At 40.9% G+C, this 13,555-nt stretch overlaps 1 protein-coding gene across 2 annotated transcripts in view; it reads right to left on the bottom strand.

Moving 5' to 3' along the window:
• VEPH1 (ventricular zone expressed PH domain containing 1) overlaps window positions 1-13,555 on the bottom strand; it is a 177,363-nt gene that overhangs the window by 96,567 nt on the left and 67,241 nt on the right. The gene's annotated exons all lie outside the window — the stretch shown is intronic.

Consider the following 13,555-nt stretch of genomic DNA (forward strand, 5'->3'; position numbering starts at 1 on the left):
TAAAAAGTGGACACCATGGTTTAAAAAATATGACAACTTTTGCTAGGGATTGGGAGAGAAATCAAGAGCTTCTCTGCTACCTGCTTTCAAACACTTAACATGGATTATTCTTGAGAGTTTGTGTAAAATAACTAATGAAATCAGTAAAATATAAGTTTAGGTTAAGCAAAAATCAGTGGCCAAATAACACAAATAAAACTTTCATGTAGTTAGATAAAGGAGGCTGGCTTCCATTCCAGTTCTCCAGAGTCTTATCTATTGTAAGGTGGTAAATAAAAGGATGAATGTATATAGCAGCTGGTAACTATGCAGGTATAAAGCCATGTTTGAGAAGGCCTTTGCCTTTCCTTTACCTCTTCAAACCCCCCCCCCCAGGAAATAAATCTTGCTTTGCTTACCACCTTAAAATCCTGCTAGACAGTATCCCTCTAATGGTTAAAAATGTAAGGGATTGTTGCCTCAGCAGCAGTACTCCATTTGCTTCACCATGCGGGATACTGACACTAATCCTGCAAACCATGTGCCTCCTTTAAAGAACAGGTTTGTATTAACTCTCTGGTTAATGAAGAACAGTCCAAGAGTTCTGGTTACTGAAGAAGAGCTCTAGAAACCATGCTTAAAGAACTATCATCAATGGCTACACTTCAATTTAGAAAGAGGACTCCAGTGGAATGCCTCATGGTTCTATCCTAGGACCATTACTCTTCAAAAATTTTATCTATAACTTAGAGCCTCTACAGATCGGTGTTATATGTAGTTAATTTAAAGGGGACTACTGTTCATTAGCAACATACCTGTGCAACCGTACACTAACAACACAATTTGATATCACTGGCCAAAACACACTAAATAGGACAGACAAATTGGCAAATTTGGTTGGATTTAAAGCAACTGATAGTTTTATGAATTGTTTCTTTTCTAGGTGCCCCCTCCATAACAGCTATACAGGACAACAGCTTCCTCAGAAGTTTGCCTGATACTTACAGGCTGAGTTCCTATAAGGCACAATATAACATAATCATTCAGCACCCTCCAGACTTACCACTGCAGCCTCACACAGCCATTCTGTGGCTGTTGAAGAGCAGAAGGAGGGAGGGAATTGGATAAGTGTCTGGCTATGTTTCTATAGCCAGACACAGAACGATTCCATAATATGATGCAATCCGCAAGGTTCTCTGCAGAGGGTGGATGAGTATACCAACCCCCATAATTTAGGATGGTGTATGCCACTAACAGGATGCCAGTCATAGTAGTGTTATATTTGTTAGACATGCATGAAAAGCTGGTGATTAATTAGGCAGCAAAACCACTGGGAGTAAAAAGAACTTGAAATTCCACCTAAAGATAAGAGAAAAAAAATCTGGACAGAGAAAACAAGGATGTGAGTAAGAAGGTTAGTCATCTTTGAGGTAAAGAGGAGACTGACAAAATAAGGGAACGTCCAGGTCTTTCTCCATCACTAATGCCACCTGCAGGCATATAGTCCTTAGTGCAAGCACTGCTGTAATCCCCATAATTTCTACAAAATCTTATTTTTCCTGCTGGCTATTTAACAGGATCCTACTTTTTAATCTATTATATTTGCTAATAGTTTATTCTCTGCTTTTGCTATATATGTATGATTTTTACCGTTCATACACTTTTAGCTCTCTAACTACATTTAACCACTGTTACATCACTATGAAGAGAGATGTATATTTTTGCTTAGAGCCTCTACAGATGGTTGTTATATGCTGGAGTGGGGCTGGTGTGGAGCCATGGTGTATGCACGGCGGCCATCCTCACACCACCCCCATACTGATGTTATGCTGCACACCCAACAGCATGGCGGGTGTGTGTGTCACAGCGCTCCATTGGCTCAGTGTTTAAACACACTGCACCAAAGGAGTGCTGAAAAGCCACCGCCACCAAAGCTAAAGCAGTTTTTCCATGGCGGGAAAAGAAGCCACTTTTTGCCCTGATCTGGCGAGGAAAGGTGCAGTATGGAGCTGCCCCTTAGGGGCCGTCTGTTGAGCCCCTTAAATGACAAAGTAGAGAGAATCCTTATCAAGTCTGCAGATGTCACAAAACTGGGAGGGGTGGCTAACACATTGAAAGATAGAATCCAGAAGGACCTAGATAAACTAGTAAATTGGGTAGAAATTAATAATATGAAATTCAAGAAAGACAATTGCAAAATTCTATATTTAGGCTACAAAAACCAGATACACGGGTATAGGATGTGGGATATATGGCTCAGCAGTACTACATTGAAGAAGGACTTTGGGATTATTGTTGATCACAAATTGAACATGCGTCAGCAGTGTGATGTTGAAGCAAAGAAAGGGAATGGTATTTTAGCCTGCACAGTTTCCAAGTCCAGGGAAGTAACAATCCCACTATATTCTGTGCTGATCAAGCCTCATCTGGAGTACAGCATCTAGTTCTAGGCATCTTATTTTAAGAAAGATATAGACAAGCTTGAGCAAGTTCAGAGAAAGGCAACAAGGATGATTAGAGCCATGCAGAACAAAACATATAAGGTAAGGTTGAAGGAGCTGGGCATATTCAGCTTGGTGAAGAGAAAACTGAAGGATGACATAAGTACACTCTTTACCTCAAGAGCTGTCACATAGAGAAAGGGGCAGGCCTGTTCTTGCTACCCCCTTGAGGTAGGACCAGGTCTGTTATAGGATAGTATATTTCAATTGAACATTAAGAATGTCTTGGCAGTAAGAGTTGGTTTGGCAATGGAACCAACTGTCTAGAAAAGTGATGGAATCTCTTCTTTTGGATGTCTTCTGAAAGAGGCTGACCAGCTATCTTCTGGGGATCCTTTAGCTGAAGATTTTGCACTGAACAGGGGGCTGGATTTGATGGCCCATGAGCCCCCTTCCAGTTCTACGATTCTAAGATCAGCTGAGAAGAAATCTAACTAATTTGACTGTGGTCATGAACGCAAAGCTACACATTATGAAGAAGTTTCATGGTTCAGTTTCCTGGCTTATTTTCTTTTACTAAGTAGCTTATTTCATGAACAAATAAGCCATTTTACCTCTTCCGGCTTGAATTTAGGATCCAGGATGCCCACGAATGTTATCATACTTCAATCACCACCTATTTAGTTGGGATGCCACTGCCCAGATGCATCCCAGGTCAAAGCCTTGCTCAGCCAGATTCATTTCAAGAGGTTTCAAAAGGTACTGCACAATGTCTGCCTAATGGGATTCAACACCAGTATTTTGTTAGGATTAACTCTTAGCCTGCATCCTTTCATAGACAAATCAGCAAGGCACTATCTGCTTTTCAGCGATAGCTTGTACTCGTCTATCCCATTGAGATTACAATTATCAAACTTTCTCTCTTAAAACCTCCTGGTACTATTGTAAGTCTGTCAGTAATGGATATTCTTTGAACATCACTTCTTATTTTAGAGCTTGCTTCTATGGAAGGCTCTGTCTATCACCTGCTAGTGGAGGAGGATATTTAAATAACAGGTTGCTCCAACTGTGAGAACTATACTCATGCTATGTAAGGATTTCCATATATAGGCTACTTGTTGGTAGCAATCATGTTTGGGAACAGACTCCAAATAACTGGCTATATACCTTGTTGCAAATAAAAAGGCAAAGATTACAGGGCAGTTCAGATATACAATATAGGAGAAGGCCTTTGGTCCTATGTGAATTCATGTGAAAGTTGAAATACAGCCAACACAATAGCAAATTTATGTGTGTATAGGGCATTCTTGTGCATTTGGGAATCCCCAGTTAAGACATGTACAGTAGGACTAGGAATGCAAGATGACTCCCAGTGTGTATGATATGATTTGCCTCATGCCTTCATTCAGAACAGGTTCAGAATTTGGATGGTGACTTGAAAAGACAATAGACTAATGCCTATTGTCACTGAATGGTGACATGAGAAGAATCAATTGGTCACAGGAGCGTGGGGAAACCTGTAGCACTGCTGAAGCTCCCATCTGTTCAGCCCTATTCAGTTTTGACATTGGCAAAGAAATATGGAAATAGTTTTTCAACATCTGGAGGGCCATAGATTTCCTACTACTGATGTTAATGATATTGAATAGTTACTTTTAATTGATTTGAGACTGCAATAGCAACAAGCCATTTGATATTTTCATTCAAAGCTTTTATCATGACACTGCCTAGCCTCTTTCACTGAATTTTATGGGAGTTTAAGTCAATTACATCCTCCCAACCATCTCTTGCTTTTTTCCATGACTTTTTCTATCTTTTTCCTGACCATGAGAATAAGACAGATTAGCTGCAGAGTGCCTTCTAATTGCTTGTGCATGGAGCCCTCCATCTGGAAACAGCCACATCAATCTTCTGAAGTGGGGCTTTGCAAAAGGAACTCTGCATTTAAAAGGCAGCTAACAAATTTGGAAGTTCATGCATTTCCATTCCATCTCCTCCTCTCCTCTCTTCTTTCCTGTTTCTTTAGGGCCAGACAGATCAAGACATAAACAAGAGCTTAATTAACATTTAAAGAGCAATTTTGTTTCCAAACAATATTTGTAGTAGACCCAAATGGGAGGAGAAGTTTCCACCCGTGCTTTCTTGCTTTGACCAAGCTGGAAAGAATCCGCAAGTGCTGAAAATGGTGCTACTCCTCTACAGTTTTCTCCAGGAATGGTAAATTATACCATTGTAGTATATGTTGTTAATATACAAAAAGAAAAGTGAAAAAGAAAGGAAAGGAAATTAAAAAAGGAAAGACCTCTTCAATTTGAAAGTAATTATCATAAGCTGCCTAAGATCAAAAATCACTGGTTAAAAGTGATATTTGGATTTTGGTTACAATTGTTATCCTAGGCTTGATTGGAGGCTATGTTTATCTTCTTTATGAGAAGCAGATTTTACATTTTATGGCCTACAATTACATTTATTGACAGAAGAATGATGTAAACAGTAAAGTATTGCAACAGTTTAAAATATTTTAATTAGCAACATCAGAAAATACATGAAAAGAGTTTAAGGAGAGGGCTGCTTATTTCACATTGGGGGGGGGGGGGAAGACAACAGCCCCAGCACTGTGTCTAGATTTCTGCAATAGAGGATGTTACCAAAGTCAGTTGAAAGTGTGTCATTTAGCTTAGGAACAAACATTGAGCTAATATAAACACAAAAGACCTTCCTTACCTTTTTTTGCCAGTTTGCTTGCCTTTTCAAAAGGTGAGTACAGGACTAGCAGTACCACAGAAGCAACAAAACCTTCCAGTATTATGATATACAAGAGCCAGGGTGACATAGGGGTTAAATAGACCACCTCTTTGCACCACCTTCCAGGTGGTTTGGGAGCATGGCATTTACATGCTGCATGCTCCCAAGCTGCCCAGAAGCTGCCCAGCCATTTATGTGGGGGCTGGCTTCCAGGTGCTCCAGCAGCATGGTGTTTATACGCCATATACCACCAGAGCGCCTTAAAGCTGGCTTCCTTCTGTGGCGGGGTGGAAAAGGCAGCTTTTTGCCACCCCCAAAAGGAGCGGCTCCTTGTGGTTCTTTTTCAACTGGCAAAAAGGTGCCTTGGGGCCACAGTGTGTGGTTGCTGCTGTGGACTGGGGCTGGAGTGTGTGGTTGCTGCGGCCCCAATCTGGTTTCGTCAGGAACAGTCTGTTTCACCCCATAGTGGTTTGAGTGTTGAACTATGACTCTGAAGACCAGTGTTTGATCCCCTGCTCAGCCATGAAACTCACTGGGTGACAATGGGCAGGTCACATGCTCTGGGGAAGGCAATGGCAAAAATTCTCTGAACAAGTCTTGCCAAGAAACCCCTATGATAGGTTCACCATATGGTTGCCATAAGTTGGAAATTACTTGAAGGCACACCACCACCACCACCATCACCACCACTTAATTATGATATACACTCTGCTTGTTCAGCATGGGCTTGTACTCCCCTTGAAGACAGGGCTTCAAACTTGGTGTGTTGTGTCTATGCTGTGTCACACTAAGCAATTACAATCATCCCCCCACATCTGCTGTGAATGTGGGGAAAATGCAAATAACAAAAACAGTATGTTTTTATCCAAGAGAACACCTCTCTAGGAATATCTAGGTCCTCCAGTGCAACTCTATGGTCAACATCTACTAGACAATGACCACAGAATTGCACCGGAGGAGCTACAAATGCTTAATCTCTAGGAATTTCTAGGTTCAGTGCAACTTTTGGTTAAAGTTGACCATAGAGTTGTGCTGGATGACCTAGATATTCCTAGAGAGAACATATTAATAAAATCTGTGAATAATCAAATCCACAAAAGTCAAAGCTGCAAATGTGGAAGGATGAGTGTATAGCACTATGATTCCACTTGAACTGTCCTGGTTCCATTTTGGAATCTTGGATTTGCAGTTTAGGGAGAGCTGCTTAGAATTCTCAGTGAAAGAGTTCTACTGTCTCACCAAATTGCAGATCCCAGGATGGCACAGAGTGTAGCCATGCTATAATTGTATAGATTGAAAGGGTCCTTTGTGTTTGCTCAGTTTCAGATAAGCCCTGTCCTAGGGAGGATTGATTTGTTATGCTAACTTTTAATTCAAGTTTTTACCAATCATTTGGATCTGCTTATAAAATTACATTGCTCATCAATTTTTGTTTTTCAAAGCAGAGGATGTCTGGTGCTGGTGAGTACACCATTGCTGTCTTTCTCATTTCACTTCCATAAATATTTTAAAATACCTTGTGAAAGGTCTCCCGGATGTCACAGAAACTGGACCTGGTAATACAAGTGCCCAATCTATGTCATCCCTTCAAATAAGTGTTGTTAATGGATCAGCCAGTCTGTAACTAAACACTCTGCTAAGTCAGCATGTCAGAACCGGTTAGACAAATGGGGGAAGCAATAGGATAGAATGTTGGAGACTAAACTTTTAAGCAGATACATTAGAAGGAAATATCGTTTTGCTCACCACAGATAAATAATGTAGGCATAGGCTGGTTAGAGTTTATTAATTCTGATGGGATAAAATGGAAGTCAACACTGCCATTCTATGAAACTTTGCATCTTGCATTTCCAATTATGAATGCTTGGATGTAAGTCTTTTCAGACATTCAGGTACTACATTGCATCATAAAGTTGGAGCTGGATTTGTTAGTCCTGCCTCCTGTCCTGTCTTAGCATATTTACTGTCTTTGTCATATAAAACTAAAAATGCCATCTGGCAAAAAATAATCCATTCTAACTTTTGCAAAAATTCACCTAGTAATTGAAGGAGGTTGAGTTTTGTGAAATGGCTCCCCCATGCAACTTTGTTTGACTTGTGTATTTATTTTACAGATTCTTCAGCATGCTTACATTACAATGAACATAATGTAATCTAACAACTCCTCTGAAATAAACCTATATCATTAGATTCCTTTTTAAAACTTTGAATCTGCTTTCAACTAACACATTTTTGAGTTTTGAAACAACATTGTTAAGTATTTCACAATTTCATCAAAATATCAGCAAATGAGTTTGGAATGATCATTGTCACACCATAGACTTTCTCATCACCGAATTGCAAATATCTGAAGATCCTTATCATATATGTACAAATGTATGTGTATACAATAATCACAGTTCCTATAATTCTAGTGTTTCATCCATGAGTTTTCCCACCACTGAGTGTTCCAGCATACAGATGTTTGTGCATCACTATGCTTATAAGGCCTGGCCAAGGGAAAAATCAAGACACCTCAAAAGTAACTTTTTTGAAGACATTTATATTGATATTACTTCCTTGGACTGCAGCTTGAAGTATTATATTAAAATATGTCCCTTCTAAATCTCTGTCAAGTTACAATGGTATTAATGTTACTGCTTGTAATACAAGCAGCAGTCCCCAAATTATAAATGTCTAATACTCAACAATTCAGGTTATTAACTACATCAAACTGAAGCCCCATTCAGACTGGCAACAAAAACCTGGAAGGAACTGGGCTGATTTGGATGCCCCTCCCCCGAATCTCTCCGTTAGCAAGTGCCCACTACAAAAAGAGGGGCATTTTAAATCGAATGCATTCTGTGCCTGCTGCCAAAGGTGCTGCTGTCAATCAAGCGATCTTCATGGTGATGAAGTGTCCTCCCCCTCCTTTTTTTTAAAGAGCCATGCACAAAATGCCCTAAAGTGTCAATTTTTAAAAAACCTCTTTTTTGTGTGTTGTGTGTATATGTGGGCATTTGGGTCAGATCTGCCCGTCCCCATTTTCAATCCCATGCAAGCTAATGCATCCCCCACTCCTTGCCCCACAGAATGCCTCTTACACTTACACATGAAATAATAATAATAATAATAATAATAATAATAATAATAAATTCCTCACCTCAGAAATGCCAGAAAAGGATACAATTGCCAGGCATTCCTTTTTTTTGGGGGGGGGCTTTTAAAAGCAATTCAGGGCTGCCTCTGAATTCAGTAGCAAAAGCATGTATCATTTTGTCTAATTGACAAGAGCAAAAAATGTAACATTCGCATTGTAGGATTGTAACATTTGCATTTGCAACATTTCCCCTTTGCTTGAAGCGAGCAGAGAAACCCCTTGCACAAGCTGCTAGCCCTGCTCTATCTGCCTCAAGAAAAAAAACCATGCGCATATTTGGTCAAAAATAATTTGTAAAAAATATGAAAAGGGGGGGGGGTGCCTGATGTGAGCTCCGTTCGTGCCCTGCCTTTGACCTGACCTGACCCTTTCCCTCCTGCTGGAGGAGCTTTGCCATTGCCTTCCACTGAGGCTGAGAGAGTGTGACCTGTTCAGTTCCAACTAAAGTAGACCCATGGAATCAATTGGGAATAAAATGGAAATGCAGCACAGGCATTCCTGTAGCATCCTCATATAACACTAATAATAATAATAATAATAATAATAATAATAATACAGGAGCAAGAGGAAGTGAAAGTAGAACAAGCAGCCTGATTTCCCTACATGCCCCAGCGTAGCCCCGCAACCCTATTTCCCCTGGAAATCCTCCTCCTCCTCCTTCCTTCAGGCCCTCTCCTTCCTTGGGGATGCCCATTGACCCTTCCCCCAGCTCCTTCATTCTCCTCCTCCTCATGCTCCGTTTTAGAATCCCCTCCATGGCTCCCTTCCTCCCACGGCCCCTTTCTCCTCCTCCTCCTCTTCCTCCTCCTCCATCACTTTCTCCACCCCCCATCTCTCTCTGACAGCCCTCTGCAGCCCAAAAGTCACCCCTTCCCCCTTTCCTCCTGTCCAGAATCTTTGCATCCAGATTCCCCTTTTTTATCTCTTTCCTCCTCCTCCTCCTCCCCCCTCCTTTCTGATGATGGGAGGGAATGCTCTGACCTCTGCCCACCCCCTGACCAATATCCCTCCCTAATTTGCCCCGATCATGATCGAGGGCAAGTTCAAATTTCACGCAACCCGAGTCTTTTGGGAAAAGACGGATTTTAGCCCGAATCTGGATACCTCGGTGTATGGGGCATTTCCTTGTGCAAGCCTCGACATGGATTGTGACAGATTCGGATCCAATATGAACTTCACATGCAAGAATCGCTTTCAAACCCGTTTTTTTCTGTAGTCTGAATGGCCCCTGAATGAGCATGTCATCAAGGACAATAGAGATGAATAGACTCATTTGACTCAGTACAAATGAATAGGCTCAAATAAAAGTATCTTCCACTGTTCCCAGTGGTGGAGAAGCTCATGGATGAGAAACTGAAATTATAGCTTTTTTCAGACTTTTAAATTTCCTATTGAATTAGTGTGTGGAAGGAAATAGGACCTGGGACTAGTATATACATACACACTATATACTGTACATATCGCATGAGATGGCAGACAAACATAGGGAGCTAGTCCAAGATGTGACAGTAGGCACATGCTGTTAAACATTTTTGCAACTATATTAATTTTATTCAAAAACTTTGTTGCAGCACCTCACTAAAAATTAGGCTGCTCCCTTCTCCAGGGCTTACATTAGTTGGTGTCACTCATCAACAGCTTGGTTCCAGCCTATTTGAAGGACCATATCTCCCTTTACGAACCCACCAGAACACTGAGACTGTCCAGAGAAGCCCTCTCAGGCATGTTTGGTGGGAATAAGAGAGAGGGCTTTCTCAGTGGCTGCTCTCAGGCTCTGGAACTCTCTCTCTAGATAAGCCAGGCTGGCTCCATCCCTGCTTTCTTTTTGGTGGCAAATAAAAGCATTTTTATGCCACCATGCTTTCTCACACTGACATGGGTGCTTTAAGAATTTTATAAAGAGTTTTTAAATTTGAATATGTAATGTTTTGACTTTTTGTTTAATTGTTTTAAAACCTTATATTTTCATGCTTTATATTGTTTTAACTTGGATTGTTTTGAATTCTGTTAGCTGCCTTGAGTCCCTGTACCAGGAGGAAGGTGGGATATAAATAAATAATAGGATAAATAAATAATCCACAACTTGTCTTCATGCAGCTACCCTTGCTTGCAATTGGAACCAAAAGGGAATATGCTGGTCTTCCTTGCTGTTTCCCTGGGCATCGCTCCTAGGCCTTTTTGAAAACACTTGATCCCCAATCCACAGATGTTCCAAGATGGCTTATCTGCTGTCCATGGTGGAAACATAACCATACATCTTCTTTCCACCACCCTGCTCCTTGCAATGTGAAAATGATGGGGAATCACAGTGAAGTATATGATGTGTTTCCTCCTCTCTGTTTGGTACTCTGATACAGATACTAATTACTCATGTGTTAGTGGGATGATGATTCCATACCAAGTTTACTCTTCGGTTTAAAGCAGCTATCTATAGTGCTCAAGTTTAAACTTCTTTTAAACTTAAAGTTAACTTGGATGAATTCACCACCACATTAACATGCAAAGCCATCAGCTGATGCTCCTCTGATGCTCCCTTCTCTTGTGTTATGTCCAGGGAAAAAAAGGGGGGTATGAGGGTGTCTGTCTTGAATTAAATTCCACTTCCCAAACCTTGGGAAATTTATTTTTGGACTATAAATCCCAGAATCCCCAGCCAGCATAATCACTGGTCATACTGGCTGAAGCATTTGGGAAACTATTATTTTAAAAAGTAAGATTCCCAAGTTCTTCTCCTCCCCCTCTTAAAGCTAGAGGAAAACAGCACAGAAGACAATCGAGCAGCTTATTTGTGTCTTTAAGATTTGCTTAAGAACTCTTTTCTTCCTAGGCTTCTCTCCTTCCACAGGAGGGAAGCAAGCAGAGGTAAATGGCACTCAGCCTACTGACTGTCAGCCATACCCAATTAAAGCTCTTGCCGAAGAATCTGGGGAAACTAATCTGAGTCCTTGGCTAGGGATCAGACTGGCAAGTTATCGTGATGGGACTGTAACCAAACAAAATACTGTATTTACTGGATTAGAAATAGTATCGTGCATGACGTGAGGAGGTCAATATGTCTTGGGATATCAGGTCCCTATACACAGAATCTACCATTAGCAAATGGACAAAACGGGGAACCATTCATTACAGACAGGAACAAAAACAAAACAAAATTCAAGAACAACAGTCCTATAGCTTCTTACAATGAACAGAAGCCAAACTAGAATAACAAAAGTTACAATTATTTTGGCTTTCAAAGGACAGCAAGTTAAGCTTTTCTTCAAGCACTATACTCCTTAAACAACTGAATATAAGAAGCTAATTTCCTAATATCTGGGCTTCAATCCAAAGTGTATTTTGTCTGAGCGGGCAAAAATTGCTGGTTACGCAAAGCCCCCTGCCAATTCTTATGCAGCTGTTGCCTCCTGCCGCACCATATCCCATGCTGTTGTAGAAATAAGGGACTGAAAGTAAAAGAGGAGGGAAGTGGCAGGAAAGTCCCACTGTGTCAGCTGAACTCTGCTTATGTTTCTCTGGATATACCTCATGGGTTGGCTGCAAAACTGCATGGTTCACAAATTACAAGGGCTTTTCATATCACCACCATGTGTGAAAAAAATATTTTGTCTTAAGAGTGGATCACAGGTAAGGTAGGCAAACTTTTTCCTCAGGTATATACAGTACATTATGAAGCTAATACAAGCTTAGCATTTATCACAAGGTAGCTCCTATAAACAACAAGCATGTCCAAAGCTACACCAGTTTTATCTTAAGTGCCTTACCTCCTGTACACTCTGGCCTTAAAGGCCAGGTTGGGGACAGAGTCGGGGTGTAGCATCTACAGGATGCTCGCCCTGGCTCCGCCCCCAAGGTGGCATGATATTGCGTGCAGCATTGTACAGTCTGCAGCATCACGTTGCTCCTTTCTTGAGAAACGATCACACCCTTTCTTCAGAAACTAGCGCAGGAAGAAAAATGGCATGTTGAAAATTCACCCAACTTGCAGAAATTTTTCTTTCTTTCTGATATAACATAAACTATGCAATTTATGAAAACTGGAGTTTGAGGAACTATGCAGCTTTGCTGTAAACACCTAAATTAAGAGTCTTTTTATGCACTGTCTCTGCCAGTTTCAATGTTGTGCAAACCAAATGTTGCATGGTAGGAAAAGAAATTCAGGTTGACTGAGGCTGCAGCCTTCACTGGTTTGAATGTTGTCAGTTTTCTTTGTATGAGGAATGCTGTGCAGTTTTCAGTTTCTGTGCTGAAAGCTGTCATTTCTGGAAAGCTATTGTACATAATTTTCCAGTCAAACAGTGCAATGTTCACATAAAAGCTGTGCACTCTCCCATCATTTCAAGAAAAACAGTTCTCAAGTGTCCCAAAATTGCAGGACAAATAATTGTTTCATTTTTCTCACCATTTGTCATGAATCAGAAAACTGAGACATAAAAGCCCTGGTAGATCGTGATCACAAAGCAAATGCAGTTAAACAATGCAGCTTTTTTTTTCTACAGCTTAAGAAAAAGCAAGCAATCATGTATTGACAGTTATCTTTTTTTCTGATCTTTCAAAAATGTAAGATGTAGGTGAAGGGAACAATGCAACATCCTTGACAGCCCATAGAACAGACAAACAAGCAAACAAATAAGTTTATCGCACAGCACTTGGAGGAATGGGAATGGAACAGAATGGGGGTGGGGGTGGGAGGAACAGGTGTTACCACACAGGGGGACACCGCCAATGCCACCAGGAGTCCCAAGCCATTCCCCATCCATTCCTAGCAGCCAGTTTTAAAGAATGGTTCAAAATCATCCTTCAAAATCGGCTGCCATGGAATGGATGGAGAACGGGTTGGGGACTCCAGGTGGCATTGGCAGCGTTCCCTCATGTGGTAACACCTATTCTGTTCCGTTCTGTTCCTATTCCTCCAAGTGCCATGCAATAAACTTAAAAGATGAAGTTGTAACTGTAAGGTCCCAAGGCAGTGAATGTTTGGGGAGCTATATTGCCTATTTTGCACTCACACACACACACACACACACACACACAACCTAAGGCATCTTCCCAAGATTGCTGGAGACAAAGACTAATAGGATTCCAAACTCCTTTTTTCTTTTTTCTGCCAAGCAATCGTCCACTTAGAAAGTTGCTATCAATAGAATCCCCTTCCCAATATTAGCTGTGTACCAGTTGTGCACCACTTTCCCAATATTAATTGGTCAGGGTTAATGATTAACATTAGTTTAGACAGGATATTTAAACAGACAAT

Source organism: Sceloporus undulatus, chromosome 3, assembly GCF_019175285.1.
Source record: "Sceloporus undulatus isolate JIND9_A2432 ecotype Alabama chromosome 3, SceUnd_v1.1, whole genome shotgun sequence".
NCBI lineage: Eukaryota > Metazoa > Chordata > Lepidosauria > Squamata > Phrynosomatidae > Sceloporus > Sceloporus undulatus.